General features: G+C 45.1%; 1 pseudogene; it reads left to right on the forward strand.

The window, feature by feature from the left end:
- Positions 1-776: 776 nt before the first annotated feature.
- LOC121139078 lies at positions 777-955 on the forward strand (annotated as a pseudogene).
- Positions 956-11,890: the final 10,935 nt, after the last annotated feature.

An 11,890-nucleotide genomic window follows, 5' to 3' on the forward strand; every position in this document is an offset into this window, starting at 1 on the left:
TTCCAGGCCTTTTGCAGACAGAAAGAGAATACAGAGTCAGCACAGAGAACTTCTCAGTCCTCTTGACCTTGGGAAGATACAATCCATTTCACACATTACGCTGGCTAACACTCTTCATGCAGCCTCATCTCACCAGGGCAGTCTGGGAGATACAGTCTATGAACGACCACTGACTTTGTACTCTTGGGAGTGGCAAGCACCAAAGTTTGGTGAGCCCTCCCAAAAGCAAGGGGGCTGGGCCTACACCCTAGCAACAGTTACCAATCCCAGGGAATGTATAAGGTGGGGGAGTGTAGCGCAGTAACTCTCTAGTTGTACCTGGTACAGACAGCATCCCTCAGCCCAATGCTAACCCTTGGAAGGAGTATCACGTCCAGGACAAGCCAGCCTGTGGGGACGATTTAGCAGGGCCAAAGCAGCATCTGGTTCAGCCAAACATTTGCACCACTCAGCTCCAATCATTTCTCATGGCAATGTCACTCCATCTGGTTTCTAATCGGCCAGGATTCTGACTGGTGCAACTTCTGAGCACTTGTGAGAGGAGGCTTAGTGTAATAAACACCCTGAATGGTTTGTTGCAGCTGGTCCTGAGCCGACAATAATGACAATCATCCTTAGGATGAATGCTCGCTTGTTGCCCCGTGAAAGGCTCTGATGTCATCCCTTTAGCCTACACAAGTGGCTGGTCGATTTCCTCCAAGGACTGTCCTCCACCGAGGCTCAGCACTGCTCTTTCTCACTTCCGGTTACTAGTGCAGTAGCGGCAATAGCCATGTCAGCTTTGCTGGGGGTGTGCTGTTGAGCCCATTCATAGCTCTGTTTGCTATCCTGTTCATAAGACAACTGTGGAAGAACTGGAGTGGCCGGATGTGCTGACCCCTGCGATTTCCCCAAATGCGGGAAACTCGACTGCATAATTTGTGGTAGTGGGGGACTGCGTTCGAGCTCTTCCTTGGGGGGCCGGGGGAGAACTGGCTGAGGCCGAAAGCTAGTTGAAACCTTCTAGGTGATAGTTCTGTAACGTTAATTTTAAAAATGATTTTATGGGGCTGGAGAGATGGCTCAGAGATTAAGAGCACTGACTGCTCTTCCAGGGGTCCTGAGTTCAATTCCCAGCAACCACATGGTGGCTCACAACCATCTACAATTCAATCTGGTGTCCTCTTCTGGCATGTAGGCAGAACACTGTATATGTAATAAATAATCTTTAAAAAAATGATTTTATGTGTTTAGGTGTTTTGGCTGCCCGTGTGTCTGTACACCAAATGCATGCCTGGTACCCACAGAGGCTGGAAAACAGCATGGGTTGCTTTGGAACTAAAGTTACACGGAGGTGGTTTTGAGTCTCCATGTATGTTCTGGGACTCAAACCCAGATCCTCTGTAAGAGCAGCCAGTCCTCTTAACCTCTGACTCTTGCTTATTGCCTCGTCTACTGTGGTTAATTTTGGTGTGCTTTACTGATATTCTTTTAAAAATTACATTTATTTGTTTATTGTGCGGAGGAGCTTGCCACAGCATGGGTGTAATAGAGGTCAGAGTATGACTTGTCCAACTCAGTCTTCTCTTTCCAGTATGTGGTTCCAGGAGGATGTAATTCTTTCTTTCTTTTCTTTTAATTTTTTTTTCTTTTTTGAGACAGAGTCTCACTATGTAGCTCTCTGGAACTCACAATGTAAACCAGGCTGGCCGCAAACCTATAGAGACCAGGCTGCCTCTGCCTCCTGAGTGCTGGGACTAAAGGCATAGGCCATGATGCTCAGGTGAGGATGGAATTCTGGTTGTCCGGTTTGGCAGCAAGCCCTTTTACCTGCCATGCCATCTTGCTGGCCCAGCAGCACTGTGGCTCAGAATCACAGATCTGACACATACTGGTTCTTCGAACCGTGCACGGTTCCTCCGATGGTGCTTTCTATTGGAACAGCTTCCTCTCCACTCACAGAGAATAACAGGGAGCCCCGCCCCAAGTTCTAGCCCCAACACCACTGTCTTCCTTCCCTCTATCTTTTTCTTGCAGTGTTGGAAGACAAGTACTACACCACTGAGCTACACACTTCCCTCCAGCCTTAGTGGTCAGAGAGGAGATGCCCTACCATGACCCAGAACACTGGAGCCTTGGAAACTTTGCCAGTATAACAGGCTCCTCCATGTTTTTTAGGGGTTATCTTCCATTTGCACTGCATGTTGTCTTGGCAGCATTTCAGAACACTGGGAATTTCTTTCTAACCAGGTTCATCTTGTTATCAACAGGATTGACCAATACAAATGTCAATGGAATGTCAATACGGCCCTTGTATGTATTTTTTGGTTTTGTTTTGAAGCAGTATCGCATTATGTAGCCAAGACTGCCCTCCAATTTAGGATCCTTTCCCCTCAGCCACCTCAGTGTTGGGGCTACAGTTTACCCCCATACACGCTGCACTGAGTTTTGCTTCTTGGTTGGTTGGTTCAGCTCAAAGCATCTGGGGAAACTTATAAAGAACCAGCCTAGGTCAGTGAATCACCACACTCTTTCTCTTAGGCCACACAGACCAAAACTTGCTCATTATGATACCAAGCTGAACATGCCAAGGTGTTCGTGTCCACTGTCTTTCCACTTTGACCTGTTGGTTTTAGGCCCTGAAATGAGCATGTCTGTGAATGCATCCACCATCTTTCCTTTAGAAGAACTTTTTATGCTATGGGTGTGAGTATTTTGTCTGCTTGTATATCTGCGTATCACAGTTGTGCTGAGCGTCCTTGGAGGCCATAAGAGAGGATCCCCTGGAATTACAGATGGTTGTCAGCCACCATGTAGGTGCTGGGAACTGAGGTCCAGGTCCTTTGCAAGCCGCAAGTGCTCTTAACTGCTGAGCCATCTCTCCCAATCTTTACCTTTTAAACTATGATCTCAAACTAAGCATGCTCCAAATAGGTATCTTAAGTTGAGCATGCTCAGAAATGTGCCCACCCCTAACACGCTTTCCTACACCAAAATGTATCAGTCCTTCAAGTAAACACCCATTCTTCCTAACTTCAGGGAGAGCATTGCTCTGCAAAGACGCCCCCCCCAACATGGCTTAAATACAAAAAATAACAATACAACTACATGAAATAAATGCAACATGGCTGCACCCACCAAGACAAGATGTGAACCACTGCATTCAGTCACAGAGTGACTAAGGTGGGGGGGGGGTGTAGCACAGTTAAAAAAGCCAAATTAAAAAACAGACTGAATGGAAAAAGGAACTAAAAGGAAAGCTCGCGACTGCTCCTAGGTATGGTGGAGAAGGAAGTTTATTGTAGATAGACGGGAGAGCAAAGTTGAGAGGCAGAGACATCTGGGAGAACAGAATGGACGTGACCCTGAGCCATGTGGGGAGAGAGGGGACCCAGGTGCAGCAGCCAAGAGGGCAAAGGCTCAAAAGGGGCGGGTAACCAAAATGTCTGGATTACATAGGGAAGAGCCTCCGAGAGAAGGGCAGCCCAGCCCCTGAGCTTGAGAGTTTAGGGTAGGGGCGGGATATGCCAGCCATGCCCTGTAACAGGTAGGGACTGAGGGATGCTGGGAGAACCTGGCGGCCAAGTCCGGATTTGATATGCTGTCTAGGCACTTGCGCCATTTGGTCCACGGTTTGATACTTCACGCAGACAAGTATCCATTCCCTGTAAACACAACTGTTGTTGTCTATTGTTGTCTAATGGGAATCGAAAAGAACACACAACAGAATTATCAGGCTAACGTGACATCTCCGTGGCAGTAAAGACGTTGCAGCTAGCGCAGGAGCTCCGGTTAGACTAGCGCAGGAGCTCCGGTTAGACTAGCGCAGGAGCTCCCTTTAGACTAGTGCAGGAGCTCCCGTTAGATTAGCGCAGGAGCTCCCTTTAGACTAGCGCAGGAGCTCCCGTTAGACGACGGCGAGTTGATCGCTTCTGGTGCTCTATGCTCTGCCACACTTCCCTTCACCTTGCCGAGATCAGACTGTTTAATTAAATGCAAATATGTGGGAATCCCTGTCCCTATATCCTGTAGGCTTTGGGAATTGTATTAATATCTACCGTTCTACCCAGGGCTCAGTACTGTTTTCAGTTGTTGCTATTTAGTTGTTTTTAGTGCCGACGATCAGAGACTCACAAGAAGTTGGACACACCGAGCAAGCCGTCCTGTGGGCCCAGCGTCTATATTCCCACATGTCTCCAATGCCAGAGCCAATGCGCCCTCAAGATTTGATGCAGATTCTGTCGATCATATTTCATCCCGGTGAACCACAGAGGAATTAGTTGCTTGCGTTGGTGCTGTGACAAAATACCTGCCTTGTTGCTGTGACAAAATACCTGAGAAGAACAGCCTCACGAAGGAAGGGCTTACATTGGCTTGCAGTCTGGGGGGTACAGTTCATCACAACTGAAAAACAGTAAGACAGGCAGCTGCTCATGTAACATCTGCTGCTGTGAAGCAGAGAGGCATGGAAGCTAGTTCTTAGCTCACTTTCTACCCATTTTGTTTTGTTTTTTGAGACAGGGTTTCCCTGTGTAACAGCCCTGGAGGCTCTGGACTGTGCTCTGTAGACCAGGGTGGCCTTGAACTCACCCGCCTCTGCTTCCAAGTGCTGGGATTAAAGGCACTTTGTCCTTTTTATCCCAGCTCAGGACACCCAATCCGGGGAATGGTTGAAGTGGGTCCACCTAATCCACATGGTCCCTCATAGGCAGGCTCGGAGGTTTGTCTCCAGGGGATTATAGATTGCCACTTTGACAATCAGTATTAGCCTTCATTTTAGCAATTACAGACTAAGAGTTTACCCGCAGATGCTGGGGTTCTCACTGCCATCTAGTGGACGAATGATGCAGTGTTTAAGAAGCACTTGTATCACCAAGCGTTCTCTGAGTGAAGAAGCAGAAGAGATGTTCAGTACTGCAAAGACTCCCAGTCATCACACAGGAATCCACAACCCTCTGTAACTCCAGGGGATGCTCTCTCCCGGCCTCCACAGTACCAAACATGCATGTGGCACATAGATATGCATGCACTCAAAACACTGATACATGTAACTTAAACTCGAGTGGGGTGTGGTGGCGCACGCCTTTAACCCCAGCACTCAGGAGGCAGGTGGACCTCTGTGAGTTCGAGGCCAGCCTGGTCCACAAAGAGAGTTCCAGGACAGCCAGAGCTGTTACACAGAGCAACCCTGTCTCAAAAAACAAACACAGCAACAACAATAACACCCCCCCTCAAAAAAAACCTTTAACAAAAAAGGACTTGTGGTAGGAATTTTACTTCTGTGAATCCAAAGGAAAGACTTCCCACTGAGGTAAAAGGTGAAGAAATCCAGACGCCAGACCCCTGAATGTGGGTGTCAGTGAGGAGGCCTAGGTAATCTATTGAGCCTTGGGCAGAAGATCAGTATTTATCCCGGGTATACAAATGGACTTTGGATGCCCATCCAACAATGTGAGATGCACTCTCACCCTGGACTCTTGGGAGAGGGTCTAGGCCCTGCCCTGGATGAAATGACAGACTATGGACACCCCCATGGAGGACCTCACCCTGGGGAAATGAGAGGATATTGGGGGGGTTGGGGGAGGGGCACGGGAGAAGGGGAGGGAAACGTTGAGGGACCTGGAATTGACTTGTGAGGCAACCTTGTTTCTAATTTAAATTTAAATAATAAAAAAAAAAAGAAATCCAGACTCCAACTAACTAAGCCCATGTCAAGCCCAGAATATGAACTGCACTCAGGTGCCCCCTCGAGAGGCTGATGTCCTCCTTTGTCATCAGTCTTTGCCGGGATCTCCTCTGGGAGCCAGGCATAGCCTTTTAGACATTGTCTCCAGACGCACTTCCACAGAGGAGGCGCCTGTCAAGCAGTGACAGCCCTTCACACAGCGATGGAGGCCCCAGCCCTGGCCGTCAGCAGGTCCACAAAGGGACCATGTGTAGAGTCTGATGAAGGGAATATGGACAGGGCAGCCAACGGCGTCCGCCCTGCTTCACACAGAAGACAAAATGCAATATAGAGACCACACGATAAGAAGGCCGCTGTGTGTGGGGCTCGGGGTAGTGCTGAGATGGAGACAATGTGAGCGAGCGCGCAGGACACCCAAAAGGAAAGACGACATGGGTGGAGTGTGAAGGAGGAGGAGCCGGGCGAGCTGGGCTTGCAAATGCCACAGGGTGTGAGGCGAGAGTAGCTGGCTTTCCCCTGGGGAGCATTGATAAAGTGATTTAGTTCCTATGTTAATGAATAATTTATACAGAGAGACACTTCTCCTTAGTAGTTGGAGGAACGCGAGGCATAGTATTAATTTGGTAGGCACTAAGACACAGAGAAATTTGAGTTCGTGACCTGGTTGGATTTGTTGTTTCTGCTTTCATTAGAATTACTCATCCACACATCAGCTCGTAGCTCATTCCAAATGTATCAGATCTTAGCTATTGCTGCTCTCATGAATTTTTATGAGATTACAAAGCAAGTCCAGGGCTGACCTTGAGTGTCTTGTCTATCTTCTCTTCATTAGGCTGTGCTCGAAGGAGCCGTTCCCGAAGGAGAAAACGTATTAGTCATACTGAAACGCTCCAACACAAAGGGGCCCTGGCCTTGTCGCTTCTGACACGAACACTGACCTTCCCCTCTGTGTCGCCGTCTGCCTTTGTAGTAGAAGCATTTTATCCCACTTGAAGTGATTCTCTGATAGCGCTTTCCTGACCTCACTTAGGAAGGCAAATGTCATGAGCAGTTCAGCCATTCTAGTGTGGTCCTCGCCAGCCTCCTGTGGTGTGTGCTTCATTCATACCGCCAAGCCCCCCTCTGGAAGAGGTAGATGGATCTCTGAGTTCGAGGTTAGCCTGGTCTACAGAGTCAGTTCCAGGACAGTCAGGGATACTCCTCATGTTCTTCTCTCTCTCTGGTGGACAAGACTTCTGTGTCATGCATGCACACTGAGGCACACATGAAAACACTCCAAGCACAGCTCAAAGCCAAATTAGGGGGTACAAATGTTCTATAGGCAAAAATAATTATTAAACTGACTCATCCACATATTTTTTGTTTGTTTTCCTTTTCAAGACAGGGTTTCTCTGGGTAACAGTCCTGGCTGTCCTGGAACCCACTTCATAGACCAGTCTGGCCTTGAACTCACAGAGATCTGCCTGCCTTTGCCTCTCAAATGCTGGGATTAAAAGTGTGAGCCACTACCGCCCGGTAAACTGTTTCTTCCAAGTGGAATCTTTGGATTTATTTCTTTCATGTGACATCACCTAGTCCACGGATTTCTCTCACTTTGTGAGTGGGGTCTGAGGATAAACATACATTTTTAACGAAGTCAGAAATTCCAGATTTTCTTTTATGGTTAGTGCTTTTTGTATCCCATTTATACACCATTAAAAGGCATGTGGGGACTGGGGATTTGACTCAGTCATAAGGTGCTTGCATACATGAGGTCCTGGGTTCAATCCCCAAACCACTGCAAATTTAAAAATGCACCATCACACCTACCCAGAGAGAGTGGGGGAGCTTTCTGAGCAGCATTTTGAGATGTAGCTTGCACAAAATGGTATGTATGGATGTTTAGACAATTAAGGGCTTCCTCTCCCTTGAGGAACCCATGCACATGCAGGCATGTCTTAAACTCCCCTACTGTCTCTTGGGAAGCACATACCCCTACCTGGGTGTGCCACGCTTCCTTCTGGGCGCCTTGCTTCTGACTGTTGCTCTTCCGCCTATTAAAATCATCCTAGCAAACTCCCAGCTACGCTCTCTAAGCTAGTCCTGAAATTCTTTTCGGCACTGAAGCCACAAACCCTGGTGTGACCTCAGGCTGTTGTTGGTGGCAGTGTGGAGATGTGTCTGTCCTCTCATCACTGACAAGTACAGGGATTAGGGGGTAGCGATGATAGCATTTGTTGTTGTTTGAGACAGGGTTTCCCTATGTGGCTCCAGCTGTCCTGGAACTCACGGTGTAGACCAGGCTGGCCTTGAACTCACAGATCCTCCCGCCTCTGCCCCTAAGTGCTGGGATTAAAAGTGCGCACCACAACTGCATGTACCACCACTATGTGATGAACACTTTTTAACATGGCATCCCTGGTGGTGCTTGTGCAACGCTGTAAATACACTAGTTACCACTAAATGGTATGAGAAGGGCAATCTTTCTTCAGACGTGTGTCAATGCAAACACACAATTCTCACCCAAAAGGGCAAGAGATAGCTTATTCTGGAGCCAACTCATGACCATGGCCAGGAACAGATTTAGGTCACACCAAATTACATGTTCCAACCTGGAAACAGTATCATGAAGTTTTTATTGTAATGAAACAAAGGAAGTAATAACTCAGGGCGCTTTTCAAACAAGTTAGGGAGACGTCAGAGAAGTGGGTTTCAGCTAAGTAGGGAAACCTCTACTGTAGCCTCCAAGGATGTCTGAAGACATTCTCAGCATTTGGGCTCAGAAGCCAGCGGTGTAAGTCAATACATTCCAAAGGAAATCTAGTCTCTGTTTGGGCATTCCGAGTGATTACCTACTGGTCGAAAGGCTGTTAGGACAAGAACAGAGGAGGGCAATGGATGGCTACTAAGAGGACTAAAGATGGGGTTTGGAGAGCTGGCTTGGTGGCTAAGAGCACTGGTTGCTCTTCCAGAGGACCTGGGTTCAATTCCCAGAACACGTGGCAGCTCACAATCATCTTCTCCCTGGGCAGCAGGCACACACGTGATATATATATATATATATATATATATATATATATATATATGTGTGTGTGCAGATAAAACATAAAATAAGAGCAATAAATTGGTATATATATGCAGAGAAAACATATAGACACATAAAATAAGAGCAATAAATAAATAGGAGGAGGACAAACCCACAAAAGCTGGAACAAGATAATTAGGCTCTGGTCCTGCAACATTGCAACTCTCTACAACCATTGGCCCTCCCCTCAGTCAATCAGGTGGCAGTTTCAGGGGAAGCTCCTTCCTGGGGATTTTTGTCTACATTCTTCCTGGCGACTGAGCATCACATTTTGTGCATATGGGGGCCACATACTGATTATTAAATGTGATTAGTGTCCAGTGACACTCGGAAAGGCTTCCTGGGATCAGATGTAAATGAGGCTGAGTAGCAGGCAGGAAAGCAGTCATCAAGAGAGAGGAGTAGCTGCCAAAGCCATTAAAGAAGAAACCAGGTCATATTAAAATTTACTAGACATTATGATCTGGATCTGATCTTTTAAAATCAATTAATCTTTTGTACTTGATGTAGCATGACATATATAAGAGCAATATTAAGATTAGAACAATATCATAAACACTGAACAAATGAAAAGAATACAAATTTTGTTTGTTTGATTGCTTGGATTTACAGACAGGGTTTCTCTATTTACCCTGGCTGTCCTGGAACTCTTTCTGTAGACCACATTGGTATCAAACTCACAGAGATCCACCTGTCTCTGCCTCCCAAGTGCTGGGATTAAAGGTGTGCACCACCACCACCTGGCCGTAAATTACATTTTAAGCAACCAAAACTTCCACGGTTTTTAAAAATTAGATTGACTATTTATCTGAATCTGAAACACAGGAAATATATGTAAGGTATCATAAGCATCTAACACTTATAAATACAAGTAAAACACATTAATTGCCTTGTGTTTTCTTAGCCAATTTAAATGAGTTAATTTGTTAAAGAATTAAGTCATTATATCGGCTACTTTGAAATTGTCTTTATCTTTTAAAAAGGCATTTACTTCTCATTAAAGTTTATGAGGCATTGAAAGTTGGCATATCTTAATTTTATTCTTTTTTCTTTGTGAGCTAACTGTTGGCATTTGTGGTAAATATATTAACCCTTTAACAAGCCATTTTATCTTTATTTAAAACTAAAAGCACAGAAATGAATAAATGTCCCATGTATATTATTAGGATTATGATTAATAAGATATGCAAATATGTAAAGCTTTATGTAATATATAAAAAATATGTAAACCTTAAGATGACTTTGTAGTAAACCTTGATGCAGTTCTTTAAAAAATGACAATTTAAAAAGGAATATTTAGGATTCTTGGTCTGCCTGCCTGAGCTTGGGGTCTGCCACTGTGGCTTCCATCCCCGGCAGTGGGAACCAAGGAACCTCACCATCCTAGTCTCCTGCTCCAACTATGGAAATAGGACTAGGTAAACCGGGGCCCGTTTCTGGACAGCCTGCCTGTGCTAGGGATCTGTCACTACAACTTCCATCCCAGCATCCTAGTCTCCTGCTCCACCCACAAGACTAAATCTACACTCCTGTGCCTGGGGTCTACCACTGGGGCTTCCATCCATTCTGGTGGGATCCAAAGCACTCCAGCATCGTAGTCCAGGAAGAGGAGAGCTACCAAATCACTGGACTTGCCTACACCCACTGGAAGGGAACCCTGGTCCCATACCCACCAGGAGAGGAAGAGGCTCTTTCTGCACCCACTGGAAGAAGGAATGGGAAGGAGACAATATAAAAACACACTCAGCAACAGAAAAACAAATATGACACCACCAGAGTCTAAAGACCTTACACCAGCAAGACCTGAACATCCCAACACAAATGAAGCAGAAGAGAATGACATTAAAAACAACTTCATGAAAATAATAGAGGCCCTCAAAGAGGATGTGAGAAAATCCCTTAAAGAGATGAAAGAAAAAACAATCCAAAAAATGCAAGAAATGGAGTAAAAGACAAAGCAAAAATTTCAAGAAACAATTCAAACAGTGCAAGGGCTGAAATCTGAAATAGAAACAATAAAAAAAACCACAGTCTGAAGGAATACTGGAAATAGGAAAGCTGGAAAAATTGTCAGATACTACAGATGCAAACATAACCAACAGAATACAAGAGATGGAAGACAGAATCTCAGGTGTTGAAGATACACTAGGAGAAAAAGATTAATTGACCAAAGAAAAATTTAAGTCCAACAAATCCCTAACACAAAACATCCAGGAAATATGGCACACCGTGAAAAGACCAAACCTAAGAATAATAGGTATGGAAGAAGGTGAAGAAACCCACCTCAAAGGGGCAGAAAAATTCAACAAAATCATAGAAGAAAACTTTCCCAACCTAAAGAAAGACATGCCAATGAAGGTGCAAGAAGCTTATAGAACACCAAATGGACCACACACACACACACACACACACACACAAAATCCCTTCAACACAGAATAACCAAAACACCATACATACAGAATAAAGAAAGAATATTAAGAGCAGCTTAGGAAAAAGGCCAAGTAACATATAAAGGAAAACCTATCAGAATAACACCTGATTTCATCATGGAAACTATGAAAGCCAGAAGATCCTGGATAGATATTCTACCAACACTAAGAGACCATGGATGCCAGCCCAGACTGCTATACCAAACAAAGCTTTCAATCACTATAGACAGAGAAAACAAGATATTTCATGACAAAACCAGATTTAACCAATGCATATCCACTAAACCAGCCCTACAGAAAATTCTGGAAGGAAAACTCCAATCCAAGGAAGTTAACTACAACCAGAAAAACATAGGCAATAGATAATCCCACTTTATCAACAGGCAAAAGAAAAAAAGTGTGGAAATCCACATACAATTCCAACAACAACAACCGTTCCAAAACAAACAAGAATGAGCAATCAATGGTCATTAATATCCCTCAATAGTAATGGTCTTAACCTGCCCACAAAAAGACAGGCTAACAGTATGGATTCGAAGACAGAATCCATCCTTCTGCTACATACAAGAAACACACCTCAGCTTCAAAGATAGATGTTTGTTACTTCAGAGTTAAGGGTTGGGAAAAGATTTTCCAATCAAATAGACCCAAGAAACAAGTGGGGGTAGCAATCCTAATATCTAAAATATTAGACTTTAAACTAAATCAAAAGAGATGAAGGAGGTCATTTCA

This window comes from Mesocricetus auratus, unplaced genomic scaffold (assembly GCF_017639785.1).
Source record: "Mesocricetus auratus isolate SY011 unplaced genomic scaffold, BCM_Maur_2.0 Super-Scaffold_6730, whole genome shotgun sequence".
NCBI lineage: Eukaryota > Metazoa > Chordata > Mammalia > Rodentia > Cricetidae > Mesocricetus > Mesocricetus auratus.